The sequence below is a fragment of the Grammomys surdaster genome, unplaced genomic scaffold (assembly GCF_004785775.1).
Source record: "Grammomys surdaster isolate TR1022 unplaced genomic scaffold, NIH_TR_1.0 235, whole genome shotgun sequence".
Taxonomy (NCBI): domain Eukaryota; kingdom Metazoa; phylum Chordata; class Mammalia; order Rodentia; family Muridae; genus Grammomys; species Grammomys surdaster.
The window spans coordinates 1,547,687-1,571,345 of NW_021604680.1; the positions used below are offsets into that span (position 1 = coordinate 1,547,687).

The 23,659-nt window shown below is 37.7% G+C and overlaps 1 protein-coding gene and 1 pseudogene across 3 annotated transcripts in view; one reads left to right on the forward strand and one right to left on the reverse strand.

Annotated features, from left to right (window-relative positions):
- The window catches only part of LOC114626443 (contactin-associated protein like 5-1), an 867,232-nt gene that overhangs the window by 688,975 nt on the left and 154,598 nt on the right, over positions 1-23,659 (reverse strand). The window lies entirely within an intron of this gene.
- Positions 8,870-8,947, forward strand: LOC114626455 (annotated as a pseudogene).

Below are 23,659 nucleotides of genomic sequence, written 5' to 3' on the forward strand. Positions count from 1 at the left end.
AGATAGATAGATAGATAGATAGATAGATAGATAGATAGATAGATAGACAAAGAAACAGAGAACTGAAAGTGCCTTGAGGCTTTAAGATCCCAAAGCCCACTTTCAGTGATATGTTTTCTACAACAAGATTGTACTTCTAAATGTCTAGGAACTGTGCTGTCAACCAGGGACCAAATGTTCAAATACTTGAGCCTAAAGGGGACATTTCATTCATATTTAAACTACCACAGTAAGGGACTGAAAAGTGCACATCTGTGTTATACTGTAAACAGTCAAGCAGAGAAGCACAGGATGAGGTAAAGTGCTATGTTTCTAATTATCCAAAGAGAGGGAACTATGGGGCTTTTATTCAGAGAAACAATAGATGCTATGTGACTGTGATTGTGAGTTCCCACACCTTTGAAATATTATTCTAGTTTCTTGTTTCTGGATATCCAGTTATGGTCAGACTACTGGTCATTTTATCCTGTCTCTGTTCTTTCTCAGTTTATTATCAGTTTCTAGCTATATTGTACCCCTCAGTATTCGATCTAATTAATGATATATGTTTATTTGGTTGATATCACACTATTGCATCTCTTTTTGAATGCAGAGTTCATGTCTTACTCACTTTTCATACTGAGGATCACCAAGTATTTCATCAATAATGACAAGAAGAATTTAGATATGTAGTGCAGTCTTAAATTGAAACAAAAATCTAGGTACTGAGCAGCTTTCTCTGGGTATGTGCACATAAGTGTATGCTTGTGTTTGTGTGCACATTTAGGTATACATGTGTATAGGTCTGTTTGTGTATGCACATAGAGGTATATGTGTATATAGGTATGCCACATGCATTCTTGTCCACGTGGAGACCAGAGGATAACCTTGTGTATCCTCCCCAACTTATAGATTGTTTTCTGAGATAGGGTCTCTCACAATAATTCACATTGTCTGCAGAAAGGGCTCAGTTAATAATAACTACAGCATTTTGATGATAATAGTCTGTGAGGACGGCTGAATAAGGAGGTGATGTGCAAGTTGTGCAGATGTGTGAGTCAGAAAGGTGTAAAGTGATAACACTTCTAATTCATTACCAGGCCCCTTGTTGGCTTGAAAGTCTATATTTTATGTTCATGATAGAGCTATTTATTACCTAGGAATGATCACTACTGACATTCATGGTCTTTTATATGTGGTTCTATACTAGGTACTCTATTCTGAAAAGACTTTTTTTGTTTTTACTTCTATTATGTATACATGCATACTAGTTTGGTGTATGTGGGTGTGTGCACTCACACAGGAACAGGTGGAAGGTTTCTTGAAATTGTTTCTCAACTTCTAGATTTGAGAGAAGCTCTCACTATCCCCCAAAGTTTTCTACTTTGGTTCTCATTGTTGATCAGGTCAGTGGTTCCTGGTCATCGTCCAGGCTCTCTACTCCTCAATGTGAAGTTACAGACAGATGATGTCTGACTTCACTTTTAAGTAGATACTACAGATTCGAACTCATGTTCTCATGCTTATAGCTCATGAAGCCATTTCTCCAAGTCCCCAAGAAGTCATTTTCTTTCTTTATTTTATTTTTAATTTGTTTTATTTATTTACATTTCAGAACCTTCCCCTTTCCCAATTTCTACAACATCAACATGTTGGCAGCCAAAGTACATGTCTGGAAATTGAAAATGAACCCCAAGAAAGAAGTCATTTTCTTACTGAAAAGGAGATAGGACAGAGATTGTGGCTAAGTTCCATATCTACCACTCTTAGTGCTTGTAATCTTTAATATGGTGATGTTTTAGAGGTATATCTAAGCTAGAGAAAAATTCCAGATTTCATTCATGGAAATATTAGTTTTAATAACAAAGCAGTCAAAGCTCTGGGCAAATTCACTGGGCCAGTGAATGGACTATGCTGTGTTTTAGCAGTATTAATGGAGCCAGATGGCATACTGGATGACAGAGGAAGACCTGGTCTCAGCAGTGCCCATCCACTTTGTTCAAACCAAGTTCTTATAATCTGGGGACAATCTTGAAATGCTGAGAACATAAAAAGAAATTTCAACACATACTTTCCTCAGGCCTATTCGAGAACACCTCAACCACACTGTTGTTTTGTTTGGTTGGTTTTTTGATTGTTTGTTTTTTATTTATTTATTTATTTATTTATTTATTTATTTATTTATTACCAGAAGGAGCTACAGGTTCAAGGGAAAGACTTCTAGCATAAGACTCTACTTGAGCCATGTATGGATACTTTTGTCCAGAGGTTGGAAAACATCATGAGAGTATATATGGCAGTATTTTCAGAGTCCACAAGATCTGTGGCAGTGTGAATAGATTCCAAAGAGTCACTCTGGACCAATGGATTTAATAGTAGCTCCCAGCTCATAGCTTTAGGATTTTTCATTAGACACATAGCAGGGATCACCACAACGACTTCCTATGAGTCTCAAGTCAGCTGCAGCCCACATCTTCACCAACTGTATTTCAATATGTTTTATCCTCTTTCATTTATTTGTGGCAAATTCTATGAATAAAGGAAAATTCCAGTATATTTCTAGATCCCAATAATCAACCAACTAATGTGAAGGACTACTATATAGCTGTGCTTAGCCACACATGGGTGACAGAAGTTAAAGGGGTACAAAGCAATATGTGACTGAACTCAAGACTCTACTTGTAGTACTGGAGTCTCCTTTCTGGCTTAGTTTGGTGCCTCATTTTTCAAGTTTCTCCTATAACAGAGCCCACAGGACACACTTCAGTAGTAAAAGGAAAACAATCTTCAAGTTGCTTTCACTTATTTTATTTTTCTTTTTAAAAATGTATTTATTTATTCACTTTACATTTCAATATCAGTCCCCCTTTCCTCCAGGTACCACCTAATGCTGATCCTCCCCCACTGCATCCTCTCCTTGTTTGAAAAGAGGAAGTCCCCCTCAAGATATTTACACCCTCACTAGACCACACACATACACACACACACACACACTGCCTCTCAAGTTTTCAAGTTACTTTTAGGTTTATGTTGTACAGCCATTTTATTTCAAAGGAAGGATAGGAGAGGCTTCTGAGACTTGAGACATAAACTGATGTCACATGTCTAAGAGACCTGAAACAAGATTCACAAGGGCTCTTTTCGAGGTTAGAAACATAATTAACACCTGTGGAGGGGATTCTCGGACTTGCTGAGCTGCCTGAAAGTGGTACATAGAGTTGCAGTGCTGCTGCTTCCCTAAGTCATCACATGATGTCATGGGCTTTTGGTGATGCCGCTACTTTTGACTTATCCTACTCCTGTGTGTACCCTTTACCACCACACTTATATAAGTAACCCCAATGTATTTACTACATTGAACTTTGGTAGAAATTGCATTTCTGTTTACTCTTGGTTCCACATCTGTGATAAGTAGATACCACTCAACAATTTACACTACAACTCCTTCCCTGTGGCTATGGCTGATTGTGTTGGCCGTTTTGAGAAATGTGGAATGTTCTGTCCTGGACAGTAAAGTGTGGCTTGCTCATTGGGCATTAATGAATTTACTGATCTAAAATTTCCTTTGGATTCTATGAATCATCCTTGAAGACAATGCAGTAAGTCCTGATGTTGGCACTGTGTTACAGTGCACTGTGTGAAGAGCGTGGTATAAAGTTTGTATTACTCAAATGCTGATTTCTCCACCCTGATATCTTGTTGCAGTCTGCAAACGGCAGCATTGTTATGCTTTCTCTAAGAATCTTCTGTCTCAAGTTTAGATATACATTGCTCTCATTTATTCTTTTATTTGTCAATAAAAGCTTATCAGCCAATAACTATGTAGAGGAAAGAATAGGAGTGTCATTCTGTCATCAAGGATGAGTGCAAAGAGAGAGAAAAAGGATGGAGAGAGGGAGGGGTGGAGGAAGTGAGAGAGAGGAGGAGGAAAGGCGGTCCCTGAATACACCATGAGAAAATACCTAGTACAGAGAAAGTCAAGTCAATATTAAATGAAAGTATCTTGGGGACTTTGGCTAAAAGGTATCTAGATTAGCCTAGGGGAGTAGAATAGATTAGTAATTGTTCAGATATTGTGCTATAAAGGCTATTGCATAAATCTTATAATTTCTGTTTTAGTTATTTGGGAACTAGCCAGGATCAAGAAAAAGACCTAACAATATGATCACTGATAAATTGCATGACCATCCTGAGCATGTTGACTTCACTTACTGGGCTGATCATGTCTCCATGCTGCCTTGACACTGTCCTGTCTGGACTTTTCAGAGTCAGGCCCTGACCTTACCACTTCAAGTTTGTGATTCAGCTTTCAACTACTGAAATGATGCCAACAAAAAAAGTTGAAAAACCAAGAAATTTTGAATGGAGATTTATTCACTTAAGTGTGTGTGGTGGGGGAGCTTTGACATTCATACAATTCATTCCTACTGTAGCTCTTACATAGTTTGGAATGATTCCTGAAATTTCCAATTTAGAATAGAAGATGGGGACATGTCTGAGTCTGGACCCAGGAGTCATAAGGAAATGACAAAGAACACTTTCCTCTTTAGCGATATCCTCAAATGATTATATTATGTCTGTCTATTTTTATATGATGACACCGGAGTACAATTTTTAGAAGTGAGTTCTCTCTTACCATGTGCTATATTTTAGCAGTCAAACTCACATTGTCTGGCTTGGCAGCAACCACCTTTACTTTGAGTATCCAACCAAACTTAATGGTTGTAATATTATTTTTGATATTAGACACCTTTAGAGATTTAGAGATGTATAGATATGTGAATGACCAGCAAATTATTTTACCTTACAATACACATTATTAACACAGATCTTATAAGATCCTGTATAGATCTATAGTTGGCTTAGATTTCAATCAGGCAAGCTCTTAATTTGAGCAACAGTAAAGTTAAGCCTAAACCAATGCTGAAATGACAAAGGGCATATAATTCTAAGCTGCTTTTTATGTCTAAGTTGAATTATGAGTTTGATTTATATAGTGTATCTTGAAATATTACTTCTGTACTTTCATCAACATTAGAGAATAAATCTATGTACACAAAATTCCTGGTTTTCTTATGTGGATTTAATTGTCAACTTGACTAGACCCAAGTCACATGAGAATCATCTGGTGGATTGCCTAGATCAGATTGGCATGTGGGCATGTCTGAGGCATTGTCTTGACTGTTAATTAATGTAGAAGAGCACATACCATTGTGAGAGGCACATTCCTGGGAAGGTGTTCATGGACCATATTAGAAAACTAGCTGAGCACAAATCTGGGAGCTAGCCAGCAAGTGGTGCTCCCATGTTGTTTTTGCTTCAGGTCCTGCTCTGACCTCCCTTAGAAACAGATTTTGACTGGGAAGTGTGAGGTAGATAAATCCTTTCCCTCACCCTCTTAAGTGGGTTTTCTGTTCAAGTGTTTTTATCACAGTAACAGAAAGGAAATCATAGCACTGCCTTATATCAAGCTAAGTATTCCTTTTCCTTTCTTCTCATTCCTCATCTGCCTGGTCGTAATCTTTTCTGTGGTGCACCATTGGTCTTGTCTCTTACAGCTTCAGTTGATCATTCCTGTCTCTATCTCCCATGAGATGGGGACTTAGCAGGTGACATAAACGTTATTCTATGCTCTAGATGCCAAGAGAAGTCTGATGCCATGTTAAAGAGTAAAGTTTTGGATAAAGACTCCTGAGGAATCAATTTACCCTCTCTGAACTTTTGTCTTTCTGGTAAAAATGAGAACATCACCCTTTCTTAGAAGTACTACTTCTAACAAGATTAAATGTAATGACACATAAAGGATTCAGTCCATTTTGAGAGTTCTGTAAAAGATCATTTGCTTTGTTTGTCAAATGTCCATGCTGTTAAATACATTTGGATTACAAGGCAGACAGACATGAGTTCTGTAATCTTTAGAAATTGTTATTCTTTAATATTGTTTTCTCCTTTATAAATTATATTCATACCTAAATGTGCTCCAGTCTATGAAAATGGAGTGATCTATAAAATAATGAAGTTGTTACAAGTTCTGACCTGCTTTGAGATACTTGAGTGAGCTATGAAAATGATGGATGACTGGATTAATTCTTTACACCCAGTACTAGTCAACTCTGGAACTCAGGCAATGGGAGTTGAGCAAAGGGAGCCACTCAATATTGTTCTGGTATACTGTGACTGATTCTAAAAAACATTGAGGCCAGAGATAAAGGTCTATGAAAATCTTGGAAGAGCTGAAGAAAATCCAAGTTATAGTCAGTATGCAGATGTCAATCAAGTGGAAACTAGGAAAGCTAGTGGGTAAATTATACCTCTTGCCTGTGAGTCACAGTACATTTAGGACTCAGACACTGTATAGTAAGGAGCTGACAGAGATGGCTCAGTCAGTAAAGTACTTGCCTCAGAATCATGAGTACCTGAGTTTGATTCCCTAGAACCCACATGGAAAAACCTGTATTATTTTTGTAGCTGCAATGTTAGAACTGGGGTTTGGAGATTCATCCTTAAGGATCACTTGGCACTGATATGAATTGTTGAGTTCAAAGTAAAACTGAGACATCGTGTACCACACCCCAAGGTGGATGGAATCAGAGGAACATCACTTGAAGTGGTCCTCCTGTGTTCACATACATTCAGACAGACACATGTGCTCATACAGCAGCAAGCATGGTCTCATCTGAACATACATGAAATAACTCAGGAACCTTATAAAGGAAAAAAACATTAGCAGTGGAAGAAAGACTGGAACTATATCAGTAAGGCCAGAGACTGAATCTAGCCATGGTGTGTTTCTTCCAGCTGACGACTACAAGATTAGAGATACATTTACACTTTCATATCTTTGATAACAGTATATTGTGTGTCTAGACAATGCCCAATAGCTAGATCACATATTGTGTCCTGCAAAAATTTGACAAAAAGAAAAATAAAACATGATATGAATTACATGAACAGAGTCCAAAATAATTAAGAGTTCAAATAGACTTATGTCAATAATGATGAAATATTTTGAGAATGTTTGGTGCTTAGAGGAGAACTCTATGAGAAATAAACTTGTCTCTGAGAAGGAAAAAAAAAACACAAAAGAATTTAGCATCAATCAACATGATAAAAGTGGCTTTATAGAGAATGCTATGTATTATTATTATTTGCAAAATTAAAAGTCAAGAGGAAAATAATGATTATTAGTTCAATAAATAAAAATTATAATCCAATAAAATATCTTATCTAAACATCTATTATTGACAAATAATTTTACCAAATTAAAACAGAAGATAATTGTTTTAGTTCTTTTTCTTGTTGGTGTGACAAGATACCAAACAGGAAGTAACTTACAGAAAAACAGATTTATTTTTGCTTCAGTTGTTGGTACAGACCATTTTAGTAGAAGACACATATGGGGAAAGGAGAGTGAGGAAGTTCATCACATGATATGTCAGGAAGTAGAGGCAGGTGAATGCCAGTATATAGCTAGTTTTCTCCTATTTATTCAGTCCGGAGCCCCACTTTGTGGGATAGTACCAGCCTCACTCAATGTGCATCTCCCCAACTCAGTTAAATTTTTTGGAAATATCCTCATAGATACATCCAAAGATGTGTTTCTGTGATGATTTTAACTCTACTCAAGATGAAAATGAACCTGAACCACCAGATAATTGTATTACAAACCTTAATGATGATATGCTTAAAGCACTTTCATAAAATATGACTGTATAACAGACTCAAAATATTAACCATAAGTACTCGTTAGATCATCAAACTAGTAAATGTATCAAGAAATGACTATCAAAAATGATACAAATTCTCATGGACTCTGTAAAATATGTTTATCATACTCTGTCATCAGAGAAACACAAATTAAAATTTATTAAAATTCCATATCATCCTATTAAGAGTTGTCATGAAGAAAACAAAAATGCACATGAGAATGTGGTGAGGTTGCTCTTACGCAGTGTTAAGAGGAATATTGACAGTTATAATCACTCAAGAAATCAACCAGGAGGTCTCTTGTAAGGGTAACAATAGGGCTAACATAAGATTCAGTTACACTACCAGAAATATTTTCAAGGAATTTAAGCCATCATCTACAGATGGACTTGCAGATCTGGACAACTTTCAATGAATTTAGGGCAGGTTGAATTACCTGTGAGAGAGACATTAGCTTCTGCATTTTAGTTCCTAACCCCAGGATCTTCACTGGGCAGTGCCCATCCACAGGTAGAGTATATGTCTATAACTTATGCCAGTCTCAGCTCACAAAAATAGCTGCATGGAACATTCCCAAATGTATTCCCATGGTAATGTCTTTTAGAATCTTCTTGGCTCCCTGTTCACTATGGCATGTAGTTTCAATTTCTTCTTCTCTATGTCAGCTGCTTCTCCAGCACTTGCCTATCCCCAATCTTACACAGTTCTATGCTTTTTGTTGGGATAATAAATACCAAGTAAATTTTCATTACTGTTTAAATATGTATTAATAATTTTCAGTATGACTGATCCCTTTTAATGTGCTTTTTGTATATTTTGAGGGTTTTTTTTTCTGGAAATGCCTTTCAATAACTTGTTCATTTGTCTATTGTTGTTGTACTTTCAGTCATTATTCAAGTCTTTTTGATATCTTCCATCGTTTCTAAAAAAGTCTCTTATGAATTAGGACACTATGAATAACATCTGTGACCCATATATTAATTTTCTCATTATGCTAAAAATGGAGAAAAATCTCATCCTACTTTCATTTCTGTTACTGTGATAAATTTCCTAAAATGAGAATATTTGGCTTATCATTCTGGGTTATTGTCCCTTATTTGGAGAGGTCAAGGCAAGAATTTAAAGCCTTATTACACATACACATAAAATTTTCTTATAAATATCATGTTAGAATGTTACATAAACTGCCCCTAGATATTTTGTAAGCGTGGTTGCTGTATCACTTATATGTCAGTAGATGGCAGAGGCTACTTCTCAGATTTAAGGTTTATGTAAAATAGAGAAAAGAAAATTATTAAAACAAAACATGGATCCCTAAAGTATCCAGGAAGGTAGTATTTGCCAAACAAAGGGGCCAGTAGGTTGTTGTTTTTCTAAATCAGAATGTGCTTTTTTTTTTTTTCACAAAATAAGCCAAAGTGTCCAAGGCACCATCTAGAGTTTCATGTCACATTAGTTCTTACGTTAGTCGGTTACTCAGACTTTTCCCTTCCATTCACAAAATGCCTACCGAGTATCCCCCTTTTTCCCCACACAGTCCTACATGCATAGCCATAGTAGCCATAAAAATGTTAAAAGAACATGAAATTCTGGCTTTAAAATCCTCACTTTGGTTTGAAACCAAGTATGAACATTGGATCTGAAAATTATCAACTGGATGTCATTGATTTAACTGTGTGACCCTCAAATTCATATGTTCAGAGTTCATTTGCTCAGTATATAAAATTCTTGATACATAAATATGAGGTACTAACTTCAATTCCTAGCATCCACATTAAACCTAGGTTTGGCATTGCTCATCTACAATCTCAACATAGGATACAGAGACAGGAGGATTCTTGGGACTTGTTGACCTGATGAATTGGTAATATATAAGTCAGGTAATACTAAGTGTGACTGAGGACAATAGATTATGTTGACTTCTATGTTTAGATACACACAGTTATAAACACTAACACACAAATAGAAGAACATATTCTCATAGACACAACACACATATACAGAGATAGAAACAGACAGATGATAGATAGATAGATAGATAGATAGATAGATAGATAGATAGATAGACAGACAGACAGACAGATAGATAAATGATAGATAGATGCATTGAAGTACAACATTCTATCTTTGAATGCATTTGGACACATTCCTTGAAGATTTAGTCAAGTTGAAGTGAGGTATTATGGAAATGGGAACATGGAATCCCCTGATCCACACAGAAACTCTGAAGGAAGATGAAGGAGGACAGAGGGAAAGATTGCTAGACTTCTACAAGTCAGAGAATGTCTAGAACTACCAGAAACAGGAAGCACAAGCTGTATTCCTCCACTACTTCTGAAAAGACTATGGCTCTAATACCACATTGATTTCTAATATTAGCCTCTGAACATGGGGATCAATGTCTCTGTTGTTCTAAGTTCATTAACATTTGGTATTTTGTAGTGTGATAGCTAATGTGTGTTGGGCCCCATTTTGGCTCTGGTTTACACCTTGTGAACAAACCTGAGCCTGGATCATTTCTGCAGCCTTGTGGGAGAGCCTGGCTTGAGTTTTGAGACCTATCTCAGTCACTTCCATACCAAGGTGACTCAGCAAGACCTGTTTGGCCCTGCCTCTGTCCTACAGTTATTAATGTAGAGCTTTGATATTGGCCCTGTCAGTCACCTCATACCCTCTGTCACCCTTTCCAACCTCATATGTCACGTCACCCCACCAAAAATCCCCCTCCCTAGGCTCTGAATTTATATAAGTGAGAGGCTGGCGCAATAAAGTGGAGTTCCTGCTTTAACAAGACTCCTGGCCCAGTGTGGTTTTTTTTGGGCCCTCGCAATTGACCATCCCATTCAGCCCAGCCCCGGAGAGACTGGGACCACTCTCCTCTTGCCTGGACCTGCTGGCAAGGAACCGACAAATGTGCTATGTTAACTCAAGGGGATCTAACATTTCTCAACAGACAAAACTTCTGGGCATGGCTGTGAGGGAGTGTCTAGACTGGTTGATTGAGGTGAGAGGACCCACCCTAAATGTAGGTAACATCATCCAATGCTCTGGGACCCTGGGATGAATAAAGTGGAGGGAGGGAGTTGAACATCAGCATTGACCTCTGATTCTTGACTATGAATGCCTCCTAAGCCCCCCTTCCCTTCCATAGCAGTGTCCTCACACTGTGAGTCAAAATAAACCTTTGCTTTCTGAAGTTCTGTTAGGTACTTAGTCCAGGAATGAGAAAAGCAACTGATACAAGCACATTGAGAAAAATGACACTCCATGCACACTAGAGTACTATCATGCTGGGAAACAAAATCGAAAGACAAAGTTGAAGATTAGTGTTGAAAGTAACAAGACATGAGACACATTTATGTAGGGTTGTCAGGGTGGGCCTAGATCCATATGAAAGGACATGCAAGCTAGAGTCTCCTGAAGGGACTTCAGCATATTCTAGCTGGTGCGGCTCTTAGCGAGAGGGTTGAAATGTCAGAACTGTGTTGCTTACACTTACAGGGGTTCATTTTGAGTTGAGAGACACATGAATAGGGATATCACAATCTATTCGATGTCATTCACACAACTGGTTGAACAGGGAACATAAAAAAAAAAGGGCCATGAAACAGCAATACACTAATCTGAAAAACAGAAAATAAAAGCCAAAGCTAGAATTTATTTTCAACAATTGGAGAGAGGAGACAAGACAAGCTTCTGGCTACATGTTGAAAGTAGAGCTAATGTAATTTCCTTAGTAATTCTGTGTGGTTCATAAGAGGAAGTGGGCAACAGGCAAGATGTACTCTGAGGTTTAGAGGTTGACAACTGGTAAAAGGGAATAGCCACAACTGAGAAGATATAAAAGCTTGGCAAGTATGGAGTGTGGTGAAGTATTGTTCTGACATGTTGAGTGTAAAATATACAACAGATATCAGTATCCATCAGGGTACCAGTGGGCAGCAGCTGACACTTCCAACAATGAGAATAGAATGATGATACTGTCTTCTAATTGTGAGATGATGGAGAAAAGCTTGGTTTTGACAGACCACAGTAGAAAGTAATCAGTGGGCTTCTTTCCTGTACAGAGGCAGGTAGGACTCCAGGACACCAGGACCAAGCAGAGAGCAAGAACAGGAGCTATAGCATTCCATAGGGAAAAGCAGTTTCTGGGGCAGGCATGGGATGTGTCACACATATTCTGACTGCACTCTTCTCCAGGCCTGACATCTGAATAAATAAGCCAGTGGAAGCGAGGAAGAAAGAGAAGTGACTGAAATGGCAGCATAGTTAAACCTCACTGTTAACCTGACAGGATCTAGAAACACTATGGAAACGCTCCTCTGAGTATATCTATGGAAATGCCCCTGAATAGTTAATTGAAGAGGGAGGAGATACCTGAGCTGGGTTCTTAGAGTAAATGAGGGAAGATAATACCACCTAGTTTCTAGTACTCATGTCTCTTCTTCCCAATTGCCAGAGCAAACTGGATGGCTACATCCTATCCACACCATGGTAGGCTGTAATTTCAAACTGATGCCAAATGAACTCTTCATTCACAGAAGTGCTTCTGTCAGGTGTCTAGTCACAGCAGTGAGAACTAACATATAGGAAGAATGAGAAATCAGAGGACAGAACCTTGGCCTGCAAGCAGCTATTTTTCACAGCATGAAAGATTTTCTGTAGGCTTCAAGTCACCAGCTCTCATCTCCAGCTCTCAGTGTGAAAACCGAAGATGTAAAAAGCCTATAGCGTTTGAAGGAGGCAGGAAGGTGGCTTAGCAGTCTCACTAACTGAAGGGTACTAGTTTTGTTTTGTTCCATTTCAGTGAACATGTGTTAGAATCTATTAGTAAGTTTTAACTTCTAGTCTTAGGCTAGTGGCTCAGGTCTTACCCCTTTAGTCTGATGTCCCCATCCCATTACCTTCCACACTGTCACATCAATGAACATTGCATGCGTGCTTTGCCCAGTGTAGCAGTTCTCCCTTCTGTCCTTGGCCGAGGAATGCTGTGCCTCAACTCCATTTCACAGAATCCCTACTACCCATGTCAAAGTGATACGTCACCATAACTCTAGTGAGGGACAGTAGTGGTAACAGTTTATATAAAGACCTCTGTGATCTTGGAGATTGGGCAGCATGAGAAGCCACTTGTTAAAGTACCTAGAGATGAAGGAATGAGTCTGGGAAGAAAAAACCTCACCTCACTTTTCCTGTGAGACAATCTTGATCAGAAAATTCAACCCAACTTGGAAGTCCCAACTTTCCTAGGCATCATTCTATAAACAGCCCCTGTTGTCTGTCATAAAACCTATCTTTATGATTACATTTAAGAACATTGATATTTCTTCTCACCTTTGCTGTAAATTCATGAAGGTAAGATGCATCATTTCAGCTTGGTGATTTCAGCCCCTGAGGTGATTTCCACTCACCTAGTACCCTGTCCATTGAATGATAAATGCTGAATTGGCATCCTGTTACTCCACAACTACTTTACCTTTTGGTTCTCATTAATAATCATAATTGCATTGCCTCACTCACCAGGTCTCTTGAAACATCCAAAGATGAACATAAGCCCTTTTTTCCATAGTAACAGTATCTTAAAGGCCTTCAAAGAATATTTTCTTCAAAAGCAGTAGACCCTAGAAAACTATCAAATGTGGGCATAGTTTTCTATCTCTTGCCTTGGCTTTTAATTTTCCTTCTGTTACTTATATAATAATTACAATTTTGACTCCAAATGGGAAATTTGACTGTCAAAACATAAAGAAGTCATGTTTGTTCTATTTCAAAATAGTTCATTTCAATTTTAAATCACTGCCAGTATCGTTCCAAGAGTAAGGTTAGCAAAACAAGTATATTTGTATCTGGAAATAAAAGATGTGCAAAATATCAATAGTTCTTCCAAGTTTGGGAAGGATCATTTCTTTGTAAAAGTTTATAGCTAGTGCTTATAAACATCTAGGCTCTATATAAAAAAGGAACAAGAGGCAGAGTGACAGCTCAGTTGGCAAAGTACCTTGGTATGAACATTATGACCTGAGTTAAAAGGGCCCACATAAAAGTGGGGAGCAAAATGACTTAATGGCTAAATTCACTTTCTGCCATGCCTAAGGTCCTGGATTTGATCCCTTGGATCCACATATTGGAAGAAGAGAATTGACTTTCATAGTTTGTCCTTTGACCTCCACATGAATGACAAGATACATGAATATGCATATACACAATAGTAAGAACACTGTTACAAATTTAAAAGCTGTATTTTGTGGCACAGAAATATAATCTTAGCACTGATAATGTGCTGACTTGCTGCTTGTAGGCTCCTGGATCTTCCTTGCTGACCAGTCTGATCAAACTGAGACAGTTTCAAAACTAAAGGTGACTTATCCCCTGAGGACATCATGCAAGGTTGACTTCTAGACTCTCCATACACTTGTACATATGTGCATACACACCTATACATACACATGAACTAACACATATGAGGGTGCACATGCACAGAAAATAACTAGAACAAATCTGTGCCTAATTTTGATTTTCAAAAAAAATATGTTGACTTTAGCAAAATGTCCTACTCTACGCAGCTGGATATGTTAAAAATGTGTTATTCTGAATAAATTTTTCACTAAGTTCTGTTAAATACTAAAGAATTATTTATTTTTTAGTTATAAAAAATTAAAGGTGTTCTTTATATAAATATATAAAAGAAAAATTTCCAGCTCATTTTGTATTTATAGAACTATTATTCCTCCTTGAATAAAAAAGGAATTTGTGTTTGTTCTTATTTATAACTTGAAAATAATGTTCAGCTATAGTTACTACTTTTAAGTCATGTTTAATATTGAGGAATCTGTCTTTGATTGGTGAGATGGCAAAAAAAAGGAGCTTGCCAAGTGAACCTGAAAACTTGACTTAATATCCAGGATCCACATAAACTTTAGAGGACCATATCAACTCCACAGTCACAATATGTTTGTGACATGAGTGCCTTGATATGTGCACTGTCTCCTGCAGTAACAATAAAATTAAAAAAAATAGAACTATCTTGGACTATCTCAATTTTAGCAAGGCAGGAAGGTCTACTTCCCCACCAATGATTTATGCCCAGAGCCTCAGAGGTGATACATACTAAAGGACGCAACCCTTCTTTCCAGTTGAATGAAATCACATTGGCATTAACAATTTCACAGGATAGCTATTTCAGTCAACATCCATATGCATGCTCAGGGTACAGGATTCTGAAGGAATTTTCAACATTTACAGGAAAGAAAAAAACACATTAGTACTATATTTATGGAAACAATTAAGTATCTCAATTTTATGTCTGTAGGAAGGCCAAGAATAAGAGTCCTCACCTTGCCCACATGCCTAAGAAATCAGTCTAGCTGTTCTTTCTGCTGAATTTTACTATACATAAAACAAACTTTGAGGCTGATTGAAAGACAGCCTTAATCTTTCTCCTTAATTAAAAAAAAGACCCTTTCCCCCAAATCTTTGAACTTTGTTTTAAATTAGTGAAGAGACTTATTTTAAAGATTGATTTCAAGTGAATTCAATAATCTCAATTTGAAAATAGTCACATATTTTGATTTCTTAGCCATTTTAAGATCATAAAGCATGGTAAGGTGTGCTAATGTTTGGGTTTTATAAGTTTTAACTTGGGCTGTGTTTATGGAGTTTAAGCATCAGGAAGTAGGTAAGCTCTTGGCTAGCGTTACTGATACTAGATAACATTTCAAAGATTTTGAGCATTGACGGGGTACAGCAGTTTTGTTATTGACATGAGTTATCAAGAATTTTTGAAACCTTCAAGGTCAAAAAGTAATTCAATAAAATTTATTTTGCAAATAAGTAAAACATTTTAAGGACTCATGTGTGGAGCTTGAGAGCTTGTTTAGCTGCTGAAGTGTTTGTCTTATACACATCAAGACCTGTGAAAAATCTGGGTGCAAATGAGACAATTTTGACCTCAACACTGGGGAGGTAATGAAAGGGAGATTCCTGGCTTTGCTGACCAGTCAGTTTAGCCCAGTTAGCAAATGTCAGGCCAATGAGATACTTCACGTTAAGGAACAAAGTGGGTTGCTTCTGAGGAATGAGAGCCAGGTTGTCCTCTGGCATACTTAGGTGCATGTGTTTGCTTGCCATGGATAAAGATAGACTATTATAATTGGTCAAATTTTTATGAGACTTTAATAGAAAAACATATAGATACATATTGGGGTCTGTTCTTAAACACATTAGAAGACACAGGCAAAAGAAAGACACTAGCCACTAAAATGTACAAGGGTGTACTAAACTACTCCAGTTTCCGGTAAAATCCTGTGTTGGACTGGCAGCAGGATTTTCAGTAAGATGATGACATTTCAGAGTGTAGGCTAATGCAGCTACAGTCATTTCATGATGGCCAATATTGTTAAGCTGACAGGATCTAAAAGCTCCTGCACACCTCTCTGAAGGAGTTTATAGATTAGCTTAGTTGTGGTGGGAATACTTACTCTAAATGTGGGCAGCATCTTGAATGGACTGAGATTCTGGACTGAGTACAAAGGAAAAACTGAGCTGAGCATGCACATTTATCTTTATCTGCTTCTTGAATGTGGCTGCCCCTTGTGCAGCTGTATCATCTTCCTACTCCCATGTATTACCCACCAAGGTGGGCAGTGTCTTCAAAATGTGAGCCAAAATAAATGCTTCTCCGTTAAGTGTTTTTGTTAGATATTTTGCCACAGCAATGAGTAAAGCACTGACTCTTTGTTATTTGTTTGTTTCCTTGCTTGATTTTTGTTTTTAAAGTAAAGGTTTCTCTGAATAGCCATGGGTGTACTGGAACTCACTCTGTAAACCAGGCTGGCTTCAAACTCAGAGATATGCCTGCCTCTGTCTCCTGAATGCTGGGATTAAAGACATGAGCCACCGAACCCAACTAAGCACAGAATATTTTACCAAAAAATAGAGTGTCAGAAAATATATGACAGCTAACAATTTACACAGATGAAAATAGTTGAAGAAAATACTTATCATAAAATACCTATGGATATATGTAACCTTCTGATAACTCCTGTTAGTGGTGGTATTTCACTAATTAGGTGGTGTTTCACTAGTTAGCAGTGGACCTGCTGATACCAGAGGCATCTATAGTACTCTGTAAATATGAAGAGATAGGTTGAGAGAAGTGAATACTGGGAGCAAATTCTATTTGTATTTCTCTTTTGTAAGACCAAGATACCGTTGATTGAGCTGTGCTGGTCTCATCCCAAATAGTTTTTATTCCTGGATAATTTTGGAAGGAATTACTTTTAGGGTTACTTTTAAAGTGAGTCACTTGATCCAGTAAGTTCTGTATGGCCATGTTGTATTCCCAGCTGTATCTGATTATATGTGAAGGTACCCATTGCTAGTTATTGTTCTTCTCTTCATCCCTTATAAGATAGGTGTACATGTGTGTATGTTGTGTATGTTTGAATATGTGTTCATGTGTTTGAATTCATCCTTGTGAAGATGAGTTTAGAGGCCAGAGGCCAACACAATATGTTTTTCTTAACAGTTTTTCACTCTATTTTACTGAGACAGAATCTCTCACTGAACATGGAGCTTGTGAGATTATCTAGGCTGCGTGCTAGCAAGCTCCAGGGACCATCTTGTCTCTGGCTTTCCACAGCATTAGAATTATAGAGATACGTTGTCCTGTCAGGTTTATTTTATTTTATTTTTTTTATTTTTGGCCATGAGATTGAACTCAGGTCCTTTTGATTCTATGACAACTGCAGTAGTGACTGAAGCATTTTCCTAGACTCCTTCACCCATCACTACATTTGACTCATGAAACAGTTCCTCACTTTTATACTTCCCTGCTGATTACCCTAGAAGTTTGCTCATAGAGATCATTGCTACCTGTCATGCTAATAATGACCCATACTATATTATTATTCAGACTACCATAGCAATGCAGTCTTTAATAACATACACATTATGAGGAAAAGAGAGGTAAATCCCATCTAAAAGAGTACTGTGGAAAAGTAGTCTTGCAAAATGAGTGAAAACTCTCACATTTATTGCAGGCATGAAGATTGTGTATCTTCTTCTCTCACTGGAAGAAGATTTAATTTCACTTTCCACAACTAGCCATAGAAATTTTGATTCCCCCTCAGTTTTCCATTGGTAAAGTTCAGTGGAGATGAAAGCCTTACTTGAAGAAGTCATGAGAGAGAAATAAAAGACAATCTGATAGATACCACCTTCTCTTCTTTGTGGTACAGGGAAGAAACACAGAACTTGAAGGGAGCCCCTTCTCCATCACTGCATCCCCTTGTGATTGGCATGTACAAGTTACCTTCTACACCTCAAAACAGCAATCCTAACACACAGCAAGGTGCTTTGGCATCGCTCATCATTCTGGTGTCAGGGACTTTATGAATTCTAAACTGGAAGCCGTTCACTGGATGCTTTATATTAGAACTAATGTAAAACAAAAGACCTCCTAAGTCAAAGAAATTGGTTTCTTTGGTTAATCACGGTATTAACTAGATTGGTGAAATTATATGAATGATGAGTACCCATTTAGAGACCTCCTTGAGAGATATGTTAAAATATTGGTTGTGTCCTATGGATCCCCCACCTCTGTCAGACATGGGAGCACATGCCGGCAATACCAGAGACTTAGGAGACCAATCTGAGAGGGTTGTGAATTCAAGGCTTACCTGGGTAATTTGAGGGAAAATCTTACCTAAAAGTGCTGCAAACATAAACACATAAATACAATTACATATTCTTAACAAATGTTAAGGTAAACTTGATAAGCAGAAAACAAAGGTGGGACCACAGTAGAACAGTGTCTCAGTAGAAGTAAGGGAGTGAAACTTCAGCATAGCTTCATGAGGACTATACACGTCTACATGGATCAAGAAGAATCATCATTGGCTTCTGCAGACACGCTTAGAAAGCCTACATGTAGATTGTGTGTGTGTGTGTGTGTGTCTGTGAACTGTTTCCATTATGATATAAGCTCTATAATGCCAAGGCTTTTGTATTACTTCCTCTATATTTCTAATATAACCAAAAGTAGAAGACACTGGCCAAATGTTTGTTTTTTGAAGATTAAGAATAAAAGCTAAGAATAATGACTTAAAAAAAGATGCCTCAATGGTAAGGTGTTCACATGCATATTTTCACAATCTAATAGCACAAACATGTGCACACTGACAAGAAGTAGTACAACATATACACACATGCACACACACACACACACACACACTTTGTGCTAATTATATGATTCTGTAACAGAGTACTTGTCTAACCTTCTAACCTGGGTGAAATTCGGATATAGACTCTCTTACTGCTAAGTAAATAGATAGATAAACAAACAAACAAATGTCAGAAAATTTTCTTTGCCCCTTTACCATCTCAAAAAGTCCCTACTCAATCTCTCTCTGTTTAAATTCTTCACAGTTGTCGAGAATGGTGTAGCCTGTGCCTTGTATTTGTCTCTACCTGATTCACATCTCTTTGCTCATCCACACCCACTGATTGCATCTCAGTGACATTCTCTGTTCTCTAATATGCCATCATACTTGAGAATGGTCTTCCATTGATTATATACTCTTCCAGCTGCTGAGACCATGTTCCCAGCTTCCTGAATTATTTGCATTTAACTTTATCTCAGATTATGAATAAAAATCAGATTCCTTCTTCAAATAATTTCAGTTACTTGCAAACTAGGAAGGGAAGCCAAACTGGAAGCAGGATGTCTTTGGCTACTCTTGCTGTAAGGAAAAATCATGATCAAAGAAAGATGGAAAGAAAAGGGATCATTTGGTTTATGCTTTCACATCACTGTTTATCATAAAAAGAAGACAGGACAGAAATTCAAACAGGGCAGGAACTAGGAGGCAGGAACTGCTTCAGAGGCCATAAGGAATGATGCTTACTGCCTAATTCTTCATTGCTTGCTCAGCCTTCTTTCTTATAGAACATGGTACTACCAGTGTAGACTTAGTCCCACCCAAAATAAGGTGAGCTCTCCCCCCATCAATCACTATGTAAGAAATATCATACAGGCTTTCCTACAATAAAATCATATGAAAGAATTGTCTCGATTAGGTTTCTTTCATCTCCTGAAAGTCCTAGCTTTTATCATGTGACATAAATCCAGCACACAGAGCCAAGTCTAACTGAGTAATTAACTCTCAGTCAGTTGTGATCATACTATAGATCAGAAACCTTGATAAAAGCTGTGGCAGTGAATAAATGTGTAAGACTATGAGATACCTATGGATGTTATTGTGAAGGCTGCTCACCAGTCTGTATTTGAGACATACTGAGGTAGATGGCTTACTATACTTAACTTCCAACATTCTTCATACTCAAAGTTCATCTTACTGGTTCTTAAGAGGATGCTGCCAGCTGTTCACTTCATCATAACTGTGACACATGGGTTCTAATGAATTCCCAGAGATGTTGATTTATTACTGTAATCTTTCTTACCAGCTTCTGTTGAAATAATTGTGTTTTTCTCAGCCTCTGTTTTCTAAAATAAAAGTGCTGATTGAATGTTGTAGATCTAAGCTTTGAGATCAGAAAATAAATTCTTAACCTATCTCCTGCAAGACAGGCTAGGGCAATGGTGGCCAAGATCTTGGAGGAATGACCTACCAATTACTGATCTAATTTGAAGTCCATGCCACAAAAGGGAGCCTATGGTGAACTCTGCATGGATTGCCAGAAACTAGGACCAGAATGGCATATAGAACTAGAACAGAACCCAATAAGACTGAGGAAAGAAAATAAATAAATAAATGAAATGATTCATAATGATATTTTTCAATTCTGCTGTACTTATTGATTAGTGCCTAGCCCAATTGTCATCAGAGAAGCATCACATAGCAAAGATGGGAGCAGAACAGAGACTCACACACAAACATTAGGCAGAGCTTAGGAAACCATACAGAAGAGGGGAAGGAAGGATTGTAGGACAGAGAACGGTCAGGATCACTGTGACTAACCAGGAAACATAAGGCCTCACAGAACCAGAAGTGGCAATAATGGAGACTGCACTGGTCTGCACTGGGTCCTCTAAATGTATATTGTGAATGTTTAGCTTGAGAATTTTGTAGAACTCCTTGGCATGGTCGTGGACATGTCTCTGACTCTATTGCCTACTCTTGGGACCCTTTTCCTTTTACAGGGTTGCCTCCTCCAGCCTTTATATGAGGATTTGTTATGTTTTGCTTGGTTGCTATCCCTGGGAGGTCTGAACTTTTCTAAAAGGAAATAAGAGAATCAGTAGATCTGGGGGAGCAGAAGGAACAAGAAAGAGTGGAGAAAGGAGAAACTTCTGTTGGGATGAATGGTATGAAAAATGAATAAGTGAAAAACGCATTTATATTTTAATTTGTGTGTGTATATGTGTGTGTGTGTGTGTGTGTGTGTGTGTGTGTATGTGTGTGTATGTGAAGGCATTTCATGCATATGCAGATGCCCTCAGAAGTCAGAAGTAGGTAGAAGATTTTTTGGAGCCACATTTACAGTTTTGAGCCCACCCGACATGGGTCCTGGGTTCTGAACTTCAGTACTTTGCAAGAATAGGTAATGCTAGTAATATTCTGAGCCATCTCTCTGGGATGGTGCCCATTTGAGAACTTAGATATGAGTCCCAAGAGAATCCACTGAGTCCTAGTATCTGGGTTGTTCTGTTCTTAAAATAGTATATGGCTTACTGCTAGTTGACACCTTTTATCTAATCAAGCAATATTAAGATTATGTCTCTTTAGTGTGGTTTATGTTCCATTTTTCACTATCTATAGGATGAACTGAACACCCTCTAAAAAGTTCTGGTTCTACAGTTTTGTGTCCGTTTTGCTTTTGTAATCCTACTTCCATGTGATACCTCAAGGGACATAATTAAGAGGGCCTCAGGGGGATCTAAAATGTATAAGGTGTCACACGAACCTAGATTCTTGTCCTATTTCTTGGCTATCAGTGCTATCCTACTGATAAAATATTATATCCCCAATGTCCTATAAGATAATATAGAACTTTCTTAGAATAGGGCAGAGATTCATTCCCCTCCCCTCTTATAACTTTCAATTAAATATGAATACAAGCGATAAACCAAGCAAGCTCTGAGAGATGAACCATACAGCAGACTGAATTATGTTGATAGTTAGAGGCTAAGGAGTTAAGTTTGGGCAATAGAACTTCTGCTAAGAAATGCATAGATTTTGATGAGATTAGAATAACAAAGAACACATTAGGGGAAAGAACCCAGCATACAACATTGTACCAATCTCCTTCTCTGATCTTTTGACTTAAACATTAATGTCCTTTGACAATAAAGCTATTGAAATAATATTTATGTGAAGACTCAGACATATTCAAATGATAACAAAAGCTCATTTTTGCATGTTTAAGAGCTTAGGCCTCGGACTTATGAAAACCACTGAGACCTTGCTACCGAGCCCTTGCATCCTACACACTCTTACAAGACTATTTACACCATAGTCTGAAGAGCAGGCAGGCAAATATACATCTACTTATCAAAGAAACAGATGTCTCCATCATATAACTAGGGTTACAGTACTGGAACAATAACACCAACTATTCATCCTAAAATATCTGCTGACTTCCGAACAAGAACTAAAGATAGCCTTTCTCTGTAGGATTTATCTTTCTGTGTCCTGGAAAAAAAAGAATCCAATTCCTGAACACCAGCTTCAGTACATGTGAGTCGCCGTGTTAACAACTCATCCCTCAAAATGGTCTTTCTTCTTCAATTCATCCTCAACAGTGCCACTAGAATGAAGCTGGAAAATTTTAATGCATAAACATGTATGAACCCTATTGAAAACTGACTTTCAGGACAGCAATAAATATTTCACTTTTGTAGTATCTGTAAGTCTCAGAAAAGATTTAAATAAGGATTATTCTTAAAATAAGCATCACTTATTTATCTAAAACTTAACTGTATTTTATGTGAACATCCTATTCTACCTGGCTAGGTTGCTAATCTTATCATTCCTTAAATTTCAGCAAAAGGTTCATTCAAAGATTTCATTTTCATTTTTTTTTTCTTTTGAGAAATGGTTTCTCTTTGTACCTCTGGATGCCTTTGTAGATTAGACTAGCCTTGAACATACAAGCCTTCTCCTGCCTCTGCCTTCTGAGTGTTGGAGTTAAAGGCCTGTGCCACTGTGCCTGGTTATTTTTAAAATATATGTGTGTGTGTATGTGTGTGTGTATGTGTGTGTGTGTGTGTGTGTGTGTGTGTGTGGTGTATGTGTGTGTGTTCCTGAATATGGATTTGTGAACATGACTGCAGTACCCTCACAGGTTACAAGAGAGCATTGTATACCCTGAAGGTGCAGTTATAGGTAGTTGTGAGCCATCTGACATAGGTTATGGCAGCCACCATACTCTGTTCCTATACAAGGGCAGTATGTGCCTACAACTGATGAACCAACTCTTCAGCCCCACTCTCAACTCTTTAAAACCTAAACTTCTCAAACCCACAAAGAGCATTTACAGTCACTTGTGGGAGGTGTCCCGCTTCTGTTCTAGGATTTACTTCTTAGATATGAAGAAAAGTCAGTGTGTGTATTATCTACTTGCTGTGTTTGAGGCCCTGAACATGTTGTCAGTCTTTTGAGTACCTTTTGATCCACACTGTTGTCTGTTCATTGAATCTTTTTTTGTTGTTGTTGCCTTCCCAACACTTCATAGTTCCATCGAGTGTGACATCCTCTGAACTCCTCCCCATGTCCTTGTCTGAGTGAATTTTCTCTCTTCCCTGAGTTATAAATCCCTGAATTCTCTGACTGAGACTTAATCACACCTTTGCTATTTTCACCCACTAATCTGCATCCCCACCTTAATCTGAACACCTTGCAAAGGGGAAGTTATCTTCTCCTTCCGACTTCCAAAATTTCAGCCTCTTTTCACAGTATATTTAGAGAAAAAACAAACAGGATTTGGATGAATACACAAACATTATGCCTCA